General features: G+C 39.1%; 1 non-coding gene across 1 annotated transcript; it reads left to right on the top strand.

Moving 5' to 3' along the window:
- The first annotated feature begins 1,956 nt into the window (after nt 1–1,956).
- Nucleotides 1,957–2,062, top strand: LOC114914752 (small nucleolar RNA R71). The gene has a single exon (XR_003802421.1). It is a non-coding gene; the product is annotated as a small nucleolar RNA R71 (small nucleolar RNA).
- Nucleotides 2,063–15,712: the final 13,650 nt, after the last annotated feature.

Below are 15,712 nucleotides of genomic sequence, written 5' to 3'. Positions count from 1 at the left end.
CTGCTCTTTGAGCACCCCTACAAGTTGGTCTTCCTGATAAGCGGTTAAATCAGATGCAATGATCATTGGGAGGGCATCATTGGGTCTGAAAAATAAATATTTTAGCATGATAGGAAGAGGCTTTAGCTCTAGGATAGGTGATGCTTCTAAGGATGGTACTAGAGAGCTCGATTGAGTTGGTAATTGCTCATACTTTATAGTCCAAGGGGGGGTGGTGCTAAAATTGGATGCTTCTAGCAAAGTATGTACTTCTTCTGTGTATCTATCAATATCAAAGTTATCCACTTTGAAATATGTTAGGTCCTTGATATGCATTGAAAATATTCAACTTCAGCTTCTTATTCTCGAAAGATACATTCATAATCTTGGTCCTATAATTTATACAAGCATAAGCGATTGCTAAGAAGGGTCTACCTAGGATGATTGGTATTTGGCTGGGATTGCTGCCAGATTTCATATCCAACACAAGAAAGTCAACAAAAAAGTAGAATTTATCTACTTTCACCAACATGTCTTCCAACATTTCATGAGGTACCTTAATGGATCAGTTTGCTAGTTGTAAGGTCACAATCATGGGTTTTAACTTTTCAAATCCAAATAGATCATATACAGAGCTTGGGAGAAGGTTGACACTTGCACCCAAATCTAATAAAACTTTCTTAATCGTGAGGTCCCCTATTACACATAAGATGATTGGGGTTTCAGAATCCTTGAGTTTGGATGGGGCAACTTGCTAAAAAACTAAGCTAGCTTGCTCAGTCAGGTAGACTTTCCTTGGTATCTATGCCTTAGATTTTCATTTCTGTGTGCATAGGTCCTTTAGGAATTTGGCATAGGTTAGGACTTGCTTAATGGCATCAAGAAGGGGTAAGTTTATCTGGACCTGTTTAAATAATTCTACTATTTCATTCATCTTGATACCCTTCTTGTTGAGAAACAGAGGAGATTCTAAAGCACTGGAGAATGGAGCCTTTGGTGCAAGTGCTAGGTTAACAGGTTCTTCCCTCTCTTCAAATTTCTTCTTTTCTGATGTGGCTGGCATTAGTTGCTCTGGTTGTTGGGTTACTTCAAGTTGGTTTATGATTTTCCCACTTCTAAGGGTCATAATCAATTTGGCATGTTCAGACCAATGGAGCTCTCAATCCTTTTGGGTTACTAATGAGTTGACTAGGTAATTTGCCTTCCTCCCTCCTACTGAAAGCTGTTGCTAGCTGACTTACCTAGATCTCTAGCTTTGCTATTGATTGCGTATGGGTGTGAAGGAGTTGGATGTTCATTTCTAGTCCTTTAAGTGCTTGTAGCATCTTTTCTTCGAAAGCTGAGCTAGGGATACTCGAGGTGGGTTGAGGAGGATTCTGGTATTGTGACTAGGGTGGATGCCTATAAGTTACATCCAGATAACCTGATCTTTGTTGCACTGGAGGAACCACTGGTTGTGGTTTCCCTGAGAAATTCGGATGGTTCCTCCATCTTAGGATGTACGTACTAGAATAGAGATTGTTCATGCTAGAATAGAGGTTGTTCCCTAGTCTATGAGTAGTTTGGGCTTGATGGACTTACTCTTGTACATATTCAGAAAATTATAATGCAGCTGGACACACTCACAAAGTGAGTGGGGCTTGAACATAACGTACATATATCTTGCATTTGACTAGATGGCGAAGGAAAATGTCCTACACTTAATAATCGATCTAACTTTTGGGATAATTCATCTACCTTATGATGGATATCTATGGACTTTCCTACTTCATAGATTCCACCCCTCTTTGGGTTTAATATGGGTTTATCTCTGGTAAAGGCAGACATATGATGTAATAAATTTTTACTTAAAATTTTAAATAGTTGCCATGCCTCATTCTTACTTTTGAGCATGAATGTCCCACCGCATGATGCATCGACCATTTGTCGATGTCTTTCAGATAGCCCATCATAAAAATATTAGCTGCCATTTAGGTACAGCATGGTGGGGATATTTTCTAATAAGATCCTTTAACCTCTCCCATATTTCATAGAATATTTCTTCATCTAATTGAAAAAAATTAGTTATGGATTTTCTTATTTGATTAGTTTTTCCTATGAAAAAATATTTTTTGAGAACTCCCCTTGGAGCTAGTCCCAAGTTGATATAGTCATAGAATCTGTTGGTGCAGAATTCTGCCGAAATCGGAGAAGCTGAGTTGAGATGACCGCGGCCACCGTCGGGACCTGCAAGGAAAGTCTAAATCGGAGTTGGGGGTGCTCCGACAAGACCCTCCGACGCTCAAGTCAGTACTCTGCTTCAACAGAAATAGAGTGCTTAAGTGAAAATTTTAGCAGAGTTTCAAGATAGAGTTTAGAGCTTAGAGAAGAACGTATCTGGGGGTCCCTTTTTATAGACGGAGAGCATAACTGATTGACAGCGACGTCTGTAACTGCCTAGTAGTGGGCCATTCAGGGCCACGCAGAGTTTGTTACAGAGAGTAGTGGTGTCAGGGGTCGTTCAGAGTCACGTGGAGTTTGTTACGGAAAGTGGAGTGGTGTCCGTTGTCGTGACTTGCCAGAGAGTGGTGGAGCCATGTGAAATCCATTACAGAGAGTGGAGTAGGGTAGCAGCCATTGTCGTGACTTGTCAGAGAGTTCGAATCTGTCAGCTGAAGCTCGGTTGGGATGTCTGATGGAGCAGAATGGCTCTCTATCTCATCGATCTAGGAGAAGCTCGGATATTTCTGAGGTTGTGACGGGTCTACTACTGTTGGGTGCCTAGAGCACTGATGCTGCAGGCGGAAACCATCTGCTGTAGAAGCTCGGATGGGGACTTTCTGTTGGAGAAGTCAGGTTTCATGAAGAATCTGGAAGAGGGTCTGCCGGTGGTGGACTTTGGATGGCGTTGGGGAGGTTCGTCCGCTGGAGGAGTTTGGAGATCCTGTGGAAGTCTGGATGGCGTTGTGAAGTCCGGCTGACAATATTGAAGGTTGATGGCTGGGGAGGTTCGGCAGACACCGGAGGCGATCAACCATTGTAGAAATCCAGCTGCTGGAGCCCGTCTGTTGTAGAAGTTCGTTCGGAATCCATCCGCTATGAAAGTTCAGACGGAGTCCGATTCTTGTAGAAGGCCGAAAGGAGGCCGCTTATTGCAGAAGCTCGGTCGAAGATCGGTTGTCGTAGAAGCTCGGAGTAGTGATCCGACTGGTGGAGCCTGTCCCGTTGTAGAAGTTCGTCTGGGATCCGGCTTTGAAGAAGCTCGACTGAAGTCTATCTGTAATAGAAGTTCGGAAGAAATTTGTTTACAGTAGAGGCTCGAATGGAATTTGCTTACAGTAGAGATCTGGAGTAGGCCGTCTGCAGTAGGAGTTCAGAGTAGACTACTTGCGGTAGAAGTTCAGAGTAGAGATCCGACTGGTGGAGCCCTTCCGTTATCGAAATTCATCTGGGATCCATCCACTGTAGGAGTTCGACTGAAATCCGATTCTCGTAGGAGTTCGGATGGAATCCGGAAGGTAGTCGACCACCGTAGAAACTTGGATGGAGTCTGGTTACTGTAGAAATCTTATTGTCGGAGAAGCTCGGATATTGACGAAGTCTGAAAGAAGTTCGGAGTAGAGTCATCCGTGGCCGGAAGAAGTCTGGAAGGAATTTAGAGAATAGTTGATCACTGTAGAAAATCGACTGATGGCGGAGTTCAGAGGGCATTTGGAGCAGTCCGATAAATGAATGGAGAAGCTCATTTTTGGAGAAGTCCGGATGGTATTATGGAAGCTCAGACGGTCAAGGGGGTTCAGAAAGACGTCATACAAGGTCGGAAGCCGGAAAAGTCCTGGAAGAGTCGGTCTTTTACAAACTTCGGCTGGGGGTATTTTATACCCAACAGAATCCAAAGTATGTAGCCAGTATTTGGCTTTGTCCTTGAGTAAGAAAAAAATAAGTTCAATCTAAGGACATCATCGGAGAAGTTGTGAATCTTGACAGTTGAGTATATCTCAAAAAATTCATCAAGATATTTATAAGGGTCCTCATTACTAAGTCCATAAAATGAGGGTAACATTTGAATTATACTGGACTTAATTTCATATTAGGTCACTTCTACGCGAGGTGCTTGTATACATAGAGAGTAAGTATATGTTGGAGGAGTAAAGTACTCCTTCAATTATCCAGGTCGATCATTCTCCTAATTTCGATCATTTGTCTATATCTGTTGGCTCTAAAGGTTCTTTCTATTTTTGGATCAAAAAGTTAAATTTCTGATCATAGAGATCTACGATCAAGCATATACCTTACAATTTTATCTTAGAGCAAACACTAAAAGTTTCAGTTTTTATAGATTTAAAAAAAAAATGAGAGAAGAGTGAGAGAAGTCTACAGAGAAGAGTCTAAGAGTCCTTAATCTAAGAAGAGAAAAGAGTTAATTTTTTTTCTTTTTCTTTTGTCAAACACTTAATCAAATTTCTATCCTAAGTTGTCCTAAATCTAAACAGCTCCTAACTGCAAAGGCCATCTTGGAGCTCTCCAAGTCAGAAACCAACTAGCTAACTAGCCAGGTAAGGATAAAATTAGTTGGAGGTTCTCCGTAATTTCACAACAGACCTAATTAAGTAACCACTTTTTTTCAGGATATAATCCCTGAACTTCTTTCCTAGACACCAGTCAACTAGCCAATCTTGACCTGGTCTAACTCTTCTCTATGCCTTGCCCTAGTGAGCTTAAACACCTTAGTGGTCAACGTCTAATTAATTTTAAATTAGAAGTCTAGATTATGCAAGATGAAGAATATGATTTTTGAGCTAAGAAAGGATGATTAAATCCCTACCTTATCAGATTAATGGATTAAATACCCTTAAAGTTAATTATAGAGATGAGATGTAACAAACCAAGATGTTTAAGCTTTGTGATCAGCACACAGTCAAGTCTAAATTAAATTTATTTTTTTTTAGATTTTATGATTGTCTCTGATTTTCTAAATAATTTATGAGGTGTTAGTGTAAAATTTTTTATTTTGCAGGAATGTAAATTTAACTAAATAAATTAAGCAAGTTAGGAAGCACTAAAACTAAAAATATACTAAGAATAAAAGTAAGCAAATACAGTAAATATTTTTTTTATTTTTTTCTTTTTTTTTTGAACTCAAAAGCAACTATGCCACGATCTCCGACAATGACGTCAAAATTTAATCGCTTGTCGCGAGGTAGTCAAAAATAAATCACTAACTTACTACTATATAGATAGTGCAAGTCAAGTTCGAATTCACAGGGATCATGGGGCTAAGTTACATTTAGACACTAGAATTAAAGAAGAACAAAAATTGATTGATCGACTATAATAATGCTAACAAAAGCAAAGTAAATCGAATGCTAATAGAAAAGTAGTTCAAGAATTAGAGAGATATCTCGGGATTTCACTTGGTTACCTCACAATAGTTAATACCCTCCTTCTATGCTATGAATCTATATGCCATTTATTAAGATATATCTATTTGGCAAGAATACGGTCCATACCGTTAGATCAGGACCCATTCATCTGGAGTATAGGCTAGTTAAGATGAGATGCATACAAGGTAAATAAAAATGAATCATATTTAAAGGTAACCTAGCTCAAGAGTACGAACCGTATCTATAGATCATGGCTCATCCCAAGAATATAGACTATTCTAAATATGATTTCAAATAAAAGCCATATATAAAAAATAAAAAAGTAACAGTAAATCTGTTATTTCATAGAAAGGAGAAGTACAAAAAGTAAAGCAAGAATAACACTCTTGTATAAGTACTTCAGAAATTTTTCAAGACAGAGAAGCTTAGCCGCCCATGAAATTTTTGCTAGATGACATTCTGAGGCTGAGGAGACTCTTGGGCAGCAATTGAAAGCTGGTTGACAGGAGCAGAGGGTGGGATGATAGATTGATAACGGTGGTGGCAGGATGGTGGGATATGGTTTCTAGATGGAGAAAGATGTATGGAGGTGTGGAAACGGATGGATGGATGAAATATTCCGTCCTCCTCTCATTCCCCATGGCCTTTTTTTTATAGTCTTCGTATCATGCGATTAATACGCATTTGCTTCGTGTCCCAACAGCCTATCGCGCTCTTATCCTTTTCCACGTGCGTTGGCGTCGTTCTGTTCCACTTCCGCATGCGTATCAAGCTCTGTGCGTGGAAGCCACTTCCGTGTCCCTTGTTTCCGCACCCACTCACCAGCTCAAACCGCATAAAAAAAAACGCATCACTTCTGAATTGCTGTAAGCCGCGCTGCGTCCAAGGCCCACCTGAATTTGAATCTTGCTCCCGCTTGCATTCTCAGCTAGCCGAGGCATCCACTTGTCAGCGTCGTGCCCCTTCGTTCATGTGCTCGCGAAAGCCCACATGAGCCCAGCATCCATGTTTGAATTTAGCGTGCAAGCCCACGTGAAAACCCACATCACGTGAAAACCCATTGCTGTAAGCTCCCTGGTGCCCAATCCAGTTTATTCTTTGAATGCTTTCACTGTACATGGGTCCCACACTTTTTTGGCCTTTTAAAACATCTCCATGCTCTTTTGGAAAGCCGCTGAACCCTTCATTCCTCCTTCACATGTGCATTCTTTTTGTGCCCTACATGTCTGTGCGCCCGTCCTCGGTATCTAGCTCATAAGCTACGTTGTTTCAGTTCAAAAAGCTATAAAAAAAATTAAAGAACATAAAATTTATAATAAATAAAAAATAATTAAATAAAATTATATGCTTCTAGTGACTTATTTAAATATTAATCATCTATTTTGACCGTTGGAATGTGTATGACTTCTCCATCACCATTTTATGAGCTGACTGGCACAGTTGGAAATTAAATTTTTGATTAAATTAGTGATGAAGAAAAATAGTAGTTTAGATTTCTCTTCACTATCATCAACTTAGATAATACCTATTGGCATCTGGTTGAAGTTGACATGGAAATGAATGCATTGGTGCACCTAAATTCAATAAAGTGCAATACTAAATACAAAACCAGTGCCACAAAGTGGCAAAAAATTATCAGTTCAATATTTTATATCTTCTGTGATAATGAAGAAGTGAAGAAGTGGGATATGATGGAAAATATTGAATGCCCTTCTCAGCCAGCCGGATCACTAGATTGTGGCCTGTATTATTTAATGTACGTGGATTATCTTGCTTGCAAGGATAAGCCAGACCATTGGGACTTCACACAAGATGATATCAGTCAATACCGATGACAGCTTGAAGCAAGTGACAGTTTGGAGCAAGAATCTTGAAAGAGGGCCTCAATCAAAAGATTGAAGGAGTTTTTAAAAATTAAGATAAAAAGACTAAATATCTATAATGACATTTTCCTTTCAGCTCTTTGACTTTTGTAATTGGATCAGAAATTTATAATTCAATGGATATTACCCCTTCAATATACTCTTTATTTATTTCAATTCGTATAGTTTTTTGAAAATATGATGATGTTATGTTGTGTGCCTGGATGCCATAAATTTCTAAATGGATGTCATAATATTATACATGTTGGGAATAGTGTCCCAAAGCCAATCGTCAGCTTGTTGACGGTTGTGCTCATTTTTGTATTTGTACATGAATTATGAATTAATAAAAATTATTTTGACATTTTTCATCACAAAATGTTTCATCTTCTAATGAACTCCTATGTTGTGGTGAAGTCCTTAGGACTATTTAGACTCAACAAAGGAGGATTTATCGTTTAGTCCTTAAATCTGTTCGCGACCAAATGATACGTTGTTACCAAGGACGACAACGTTATCAAGCATAGGTCGTTGTGTGCCATATAGGTTGGTTGTCCTCTTAACCAATGAGTGTGGAGACACTGGTACGGCATACAGGTGAGATGTAAGGGTACATCTGCACTGAACGTGACCGACTCCGGAGCTATTTTTGCTGTCAAGATTTGCTCTGATGGAATATGAGTATAAATATTTCTCCGACCTGAGACCGCCACGGTGACTTACAAGCAACTCATTGTACTTAAGCACTGGACTACCTGAATTTTTAATTCAGTGACGGAAGGCTGCTGGGTGTAGTCAAGTACTTGACTTGTCGGTGCGTGTGTCAAGATGGGATTGACCACTCCAGTTTAGGAGCTGTGTACAGTCGTGTTTCAATTTAGCAAAACCTTGACCAGGGTAGTCCTTGTGAGGAGTCACAGGACTATTTGAGTTGAGCACGATTCGGATGATCTGATCAGCGTTGACAGTTTAATCCTGAGTCATCCTAAATACAGGGGTCAAAAGGATGAATCATACAGTAACCATATTTATATAGGTTCTGAGTGTTGTGATTGTGACTCTTCGACCTATCCGGACGTCGGGTACCATTGCTAGATGGTCACTTCGATTAGTACAGGAATTGGTTCCTGTGCTACCGGCTTAGGTTCGAACCTGCGAGGTCACACACATTAGAGGTTCCTATCTGATCTGATTGTTGATGTAGAATCCTATATGTTTGGGACCAGTGATCGAGAATCAGGATTCTCTGATCACGAGTTTCACACATTATGGGTACCGGGGTCAAGAGTCCCACTGGTTGGAATTTTTTGATCAGGGTTACATATCGATGAATTCTGATGCCTGATTGCCCATCGGATTTGGATTCAGTATTTATGAGAGGTTTAATTAGTGATTTGATCACTAATTAACTCAATTTGATTGAGTAATTATTTTTGGATCAAGTCCAATTGAATTGGATTCAGTTGGGTTGGACCCGATTAGGTTAAGAGTTGACCTAATCGTCAAAATGGTTTGATCCCTAATTTGATCAGAGATTGGGCTTAGTCAATTCCTGATTTGATTAAGATTTTATTGAGCCTAATTAAGCTTAATTAAGTTGGGTTTAAATTAGTCTAATTGGACCTAACTTATTTGGTTCAATTAGGTTGGTTTAAATAATTAAACCACCTTGACCCAATCTTCATGCCCCACCTCACTTCCATTGCATCCATTTGAATTCATGAGAAGGAACTTCTCATAAATTTTTTTCTCATGCCAAGCCCTCTCCACGCCCCACTTTAATGTGCCAAATGAATGGATAAGGATGATTGGTTGGCCATACAAATTCAAAATAAAGTTTGAATTTGAATGGGCAATCAATCTTTGCACCTTATCCCTTTTTTTACGCTCCATTTTTTACATGAGAAAAGGTTTCTCATGAAATCACTCCATGCACAATTTAAGCCATGCCTCACGCCTTTAGTGGATAAGGGATGAGTTGGTGTCCATTTGAATTCAAAATTTGATTTGAATTCAAATGTGCAATTACTCATCTTTATCCTTTCTTTTGGATAAGACGTTTGACGTTGTTATAAAAGAAGGAGAAGAGTGGGGCGTGCAAGAAGAAGATTTTTGAAGAAAAATTTTGGGGCATGAGAAGTCTTGTGCGTAAGAAGGAAGTCCATATCCTTCCAAAAGAAAAAGAAAGAAAATGGGTGCAAGGTTTCTGGTGAGTTCCCTAGAGTTTTAGCCTAGGGTTCGGGAAGTGAGAAAGTGAGCTACGAGTGTCGTGAGCCCATAAAATCTCAGGAAGATCTTCAACATCCTCTCAAGCATATCTGTTGATGATCCAAAGCATCTAAAAAATCGACGGACATCGATCGAAAGAGTTCGATCAGCATCGGCCGTCAAAAGGGCTCTACAACGAGCTAGCACTCGTGAGGAGTCGATCAGACCGGGAGCTTCGTGTGGACGATCCACAGAGATCAGACACGCTGTGTGGCTACGTCGTGATGATCAGACTCTCCCAACGGTGATCAGATTACGGCGATCTACTATCCGCACAAAGGTATTGTGTTCTGAACACATTACAGTAAAGTGTTTACTGTTTGAATTTGAATTTCAAATTTAAATGCATGCATGCTATATATTATTTTTAGATCCTAGTGTAGGATAAATTTATGTTAATTAATTAGATTAATTAATATTTTTTTGCTATAAAATCATAATTTTGAAAAAATTTTAAAATTATCATTTTACCCCTGCACTGAATTTTTCCTCTCAAATGGCATCAGAGCGGGTTCTTAGATATGATATATATATTTGCATGCGTAGATTAAGTTGTAATCTAAAAGTTTAAATTTAAAATTCAAAATTTAAAATTTGAATTTTGAAAGTTGTTCGAAATTCAAAATTCAAAAATTTGAAATTTAAAATTTGAAATTTGAATTTTGAAATTTGAAATTTGAAATTCAAAAATTTGAAATTCAAAATTTGAAATTTGAAATTTAAAATTCAAGATTTGAAATTCAAAATTTGAAATTTAAAATTCAAGATTTAAAATTCAAGATTTGAAATTCAAAATTTGAAATTCAAAAATTTGAAATTTGAAATTTGTTTGAAATTTGAAATTCAAAATTTAAAATTTGAAATTTAAAATTTAAAATTTAAATTTTAAAATTGGTATATTTAGATATACTTGATCCAAGTAGCAAGTAATCGAATTGGGTTGGTTGCCATGGCCGTCCGGTCATAGGAGAAAAGCAGGGTTTAAAGGCCCTCTCCTCCCATTCGATGGGGTCTCCTATGGCGATAGGGGTGCCGCTGCAATTATATCCCATGCAGATGAAGCGGTGAAAGAAATTAATTGTAAAGGTTCAATTGTAAAATTTATCATGAATGTGTTAGATTAGATCTAAAAGAATATTCATGATTTATTTTGATTGAGTTATTTTCTGTTATGTAATTAGCAATAGGATTGCTATTTATGAAATATGCTGATCTATTTGTGAAATGAGTCCACATATTTGGTGAACAAAAAATAAAACTTTTCAAATTTAAAAATTATTTTCGAAATACCAAATCCTGATCCATCAGCCCAAATACTTAATTAAAAGAATTAAGTGTTGTCTAGTAGGTCTAGAATTGTGAATTAAGACCTAAGACAATTGTATAAACTTGTGGGTCAATGGGTTAGATGGATTAGGTCCATAATTGGGTTAGACCTAAGGTTAGCTTAAAGAAATGGACTAAATTAGAGTAATTGGTCAAATCTAATCAAAAGTTGAATTAGATTAGGTCAAAGATACTCTAGACTCAACTCCAATAGATGTAGTTGAATGGGTCCATATCTTTAACTAGACCAAGATGGACTTAATTCATGGCTATGCGGTGGAATCCTATTTAATAAGTTGATCAAATTAAAACTAATGAACCGGTTGGTGTCTAAGGTAAGTTTGGCATTTTGACCAGTGGTTTTTAAGCGGAAGCTACTCGCAGTGATTCGATCTCTGACGAGTTAATGGCTTATCCCCACCACTGATCTCACTTACCTGGTCAACCTGGTGAATTAGGTTTTGATTAGATCACTTGGTGATTAGGGCTCACCCATATCATTAGGTAAATCAGTTTGACTGATTTAGGTGCTCCTAATGCCAGCTTTAATTAAATTCTTTTTTAATCTGACTTGGTGAAGTCAGTGGGAGGATTGAAATTGGCTGGATATTTTCTTCTCATCTATCCTTTAATAAAATCCTCAAAAATTATTAGGTTCCTAAAAATGATTAAGTTATATTGATAACTAAGTCATAGCCTCCCATTAAGTGAGTGATAATGAGTCCATTAGTTTAATAATCTTTGGAGGCCCAAAGGCCTGATGCTTATTGACTAATGGAATTATCATTCATAATATGATAATTTGGTTTGAGTCTTTCTGATGGTGGTCAGATTGGTCGGCCAAAGTCGGGCCTGATTATTTATTGATCCAATTCACCAAATCAAATTATGTTAATGGTTGGACCTAACCAGATCTTTTCAATGGAGGCCAAAGCCTGCTGATTAGGTTCTGGGGCAAAATCAATTACTAGAAGTTGTTTAGAGAAACAACTGGTTATGAACCTACCCATAGATACACATGGGTTAACCAACCAAAGTTGGGCTCGTGTGTAGTCTGTGTGGATTCTAGTACCCACTAAGGAATTAAAGTAATTTCTCGAATTAAAGGTTGAGGCTACCAGTTCGTAAAAATACTGGAAGAAACTTTAGACTAAAGTCCAAGTCTTTAGTATTAATAATTTATGTACTAAATGAGGTCTGGTTTTCTTTTATGCAGCTATGGCCACTACCCTGTCCCTCCGGTCATTATTAAATAATGACAAGCTCATGGGACCTAATTTCGATAGCTGGTATCGAAAATTAAAAATCATCCTTGAGCATGAGCGGATCCTTTATGTAGTAATGGATCCGGCACCTGAGGAGCCAGCCCTGAATGTTAGAGGGATGGTTTGAGACACTTATCAGAAGTGGCTCAACGACTGCACCACTGTTCGGTGCATTATGTTGGTGGCAATGAATGATGAGTTCAGCCGCAGGTTCGAGAACGTCCAGCCACAGGAGATGCTTCAAATGTTGAACGACTCCTTTGGCATGCCTGACGATGTTGAAAGGCACAAAACTAGTTGTGCCATTTTCAATGCTCGGATGAGGGATGGAGCCTTAGTCACTGATCATGTACTGTACATGATCGAAATGATTGAGCGCCTAACTAAACTGGGCTTTTCCTTGCACGAGCAGCTCGGTAAGGATGCGATCCTCAATTCATTGCTCAAGTCCTTCCTCCCCTTCCTTACTCATTTTCGGATGACAAAGCCTGCAGTGAACTACCACGGTTTGTTGGAGTTGCTGCAGAACTTTGAGAAGGATCACCAGCTCCATAAAGAGTCGGTGAATATTGTGGGAGGGTCTTCTTCTGGTCGTCGACCCTTTAAGAAAGGGAAGAAGAAGAACAAGAAGAAGAAGAATAAGAAGGTGCAACTGCATGCTGGGACGTCTGCACAGGGTCAGACCAAGAAGCGCAAGCCCGACCAGAGCCAGGCAGAGTACTTCTTTTGCAAGAAGCAGGGACACTGGAAAAGGAACTGTCCTCTATACATTGCCTCCCTGGACCCGAACAGACCGAAGAAGAAGCAAGGTACTTATATGATAACACCTTGCAACTTTTTCATTTGTGATACTACTGCCTGGGTATTGGATACAGAAAGCCCTTATCATATTTGCAATTCGATGCAGGATCTGCAGGTCAGTAGGAGATTTGATGAAGATGAGAGATTTCTGAACGTTGGAGATGGAAGCAAAGTTCCAGTTCTAGCATTAGGAATCATGAACCTTATAATCAATTCTCGAAATATAATTCTGAGTGAATGTCACTATTGTCCAAATTTTTTATTAAATATTATTTCTGTAGGCCTTTTGGCCATGAACGGTTATCAATTTTTAATAAAAGAAAATGTTTGTAATATCATTTTGAATGGTGTTACAATGTTTGTTGGACAACTTAATAATAAAATTTTCTTTCTATCACAACCTGTTAATGTGGTTCAAACCTTCGGTAAACGTCCTAGAATAGATAATGTGTAAGAAGTCTACCTTTGGCACTGTAGGCTAGGTCATATCAATAATAACAGGATAAACAGGTTGGCTCAAGAAGGAATTCTTGAAGTAGGTGATTGTGAATCACTTTCAGCCTGTGAGTCCTGTCTTCTTGGTAAAATGACCAAATCACCTTTTACTGAAAAAGATGAGCGAGCCAGCGAACTCTTGAGTCTGGTACATTCTGATGTATGTGGACCCATGAGCTCAAGTGTAAGAGGTGGATATTTCTACTTCATAACCTTCATAGACGATCTATCGAGGTATGGGTATGTCTATTTAATGAAGCATAAGTCAGAGTCATTTGAAATATTCAAACTATTCCGAAATGAGGTAGAAAAATAAATTGAAAAGTGTATTAAAACTCTTCGATCTGATCGAGGAGGTGAATACCTTTCCAATGATTTTCTGATATATCTTAGAGAGAATGAGATTCTCTCTCAGTGGACACCTCTTGGAACACCACAGCATAATGGTGTGTCTGAAAGGAGGAATCGGACCTTGTTGGATATGGTTCGATCCATGATGGGGTTTGCTGATCTGCCGATCTTCCTTTGGAGATATGTGCTCGAATCGGCTTGTTACCTTCTAAATAGAGTTTCAAGTAAGTCTGTAACCAAAACGTCATATGAGATATGGATAGGACGTAAGCCAGTACTCTCGCACCTTAGGGTTTGGGGGTGTCCAGCTTATGTTAAACATTTAATTACGGGCAAGCTAGGACCTAGGTCTGACAAGTGTAATTTTATAGGGTACCCAAAAGAGACCAAAGGATATTACTTCTACCTAGCTGATGAGCAAAAAGTGTTTGTCAGCCTTAAGGCTATCTTTTTAGAAAAGAAGTTCCTTGGTGAAGGGACTGTTGCCTCTAAGGACGAACTTGATGAAGTTCGACAGGTAGAAAAATCGACATAAGTTGCTGAACCTGAACCGGATTTGATTAGATCAGATCCGGAGCCCATTGTTCAAGCACCCTTAAGGCGATCTGGTAGAGTACCATGTCAACCAGACAGATACTATGGTTTCTTGGTCCGGAACGATGATCCTATCGAACTTGATGAAAATGATGAGGATCAGATCACCTACATGGATGCAATGCAGAGACTCGACTCTGAGAAATGGCTAGAAGCCATGAAATCCAAAATGGAGTCCATGAAGGTCAACGATGTATGGACATTGGTTGACCCACCCGAAGGAGTAAAACTCATAGGGTGTAAGTGGGTCTTCAAGAGGAAGAGGGGCGCAGACAGAAAGGTGAAAACCTATAAAGCCCGTTTGGTTGCTAAGGGATATCGTCAACATTATGGTATAGACTATGACGAGATATTTTCTCCTGTGGCAATGCTCAAATCCATTCGGATTATGCTTGCGATAGCTGCCCATCTGGACTATGAAATCTGACAGATGGATGTGAAGATAGCTTTCCTAAACGGAGAGCTAGGCGAAGAGGTGTATATGATACAACCTAAAGGATTCACATCCACAGATGAGTCTAAGGTGTGCAGACTACAGAGGTCCATTTATGGACTTAAGCAGGCATCCCGGAGTTGGAACATACGTTTTGATAGGACGATCAAGACGTATGGCTTCGTTAAGAATGAAGAAGAACCCTACATTTATAAGTGGGCTAATGGTCTAGTAGTAGTATTTCTTGTATTGTATGTGGATGATATTCTCTTAATCGAAAATGATGTCCCTGCATTACAGGGAATAAAGATTTGGCTGTCGTCATAGTTCTCCATGAAGGATCTGGGAGAATCTTCCTACATCCTAGGGATGAGGATCTATAGGGATAGATCTAAAAGGTTGCTTGGTTTATCTCAGTCCATATACATTGATACTGTGCTGAAGAGATTCAGCATGGAGAATTTCAAAAAAGGCTATCTTCCGATAGGCCATAGAATTTCTCTCTCAAAGAGGGATTGTCCGACAACACCTCAAGAGAGAGAGTGTATGGGTGGGATTCCATATGCTTCGGCAGTGGGATCTATCATGTACGCCATGACATGTACACGACCAGATATGGCATGCTCGCTCGGGGTAGTGAGTAGATACCAATCTGATCCAGGGGAGAATCACTGGAAGGTTGTTAAAACCATCCTGAAGTATTTAAGAAATACTAAGGACCAGTGGCTTGTTTATGGTGAATAGGACTTGAGACTTATAGGGTTTACAGACTCTAATTTTCAGTCTGATCACGATGACAGTAAAAGTGTGTCGAGATTTATTTTTACCCTTAATGGTGGGGCTATCTGCTGGAAAAGTTTCAAGCAGCACACAGTGGCTGATTCAGTTTGCGAGGCGGAGTATGTCACAGCATCAGATGCTGCCAAAGAAGCGGTGTGGCTGAGAAAATTCATCACCGAGCTCGGAGTAGCACCC

This window comes from Elaeis guineensis, chromosome 13 (genome assembly GCF_000442705.2).
Source record: "Elaeis guineensis isolate ETL-2024a chromosome 13, EG11, whole genome shotgun sequence".
Classification (NCBI taxonomy): Eukaryota; Viridiplantae; Streptophyta; class Magnoliopsida; order Arecales; family Arecaceae; genus Elaeis; species Elaeis guineensis.
This window is presented reverse-complemented; position numbering and strand designations above follow the sequence as displayed.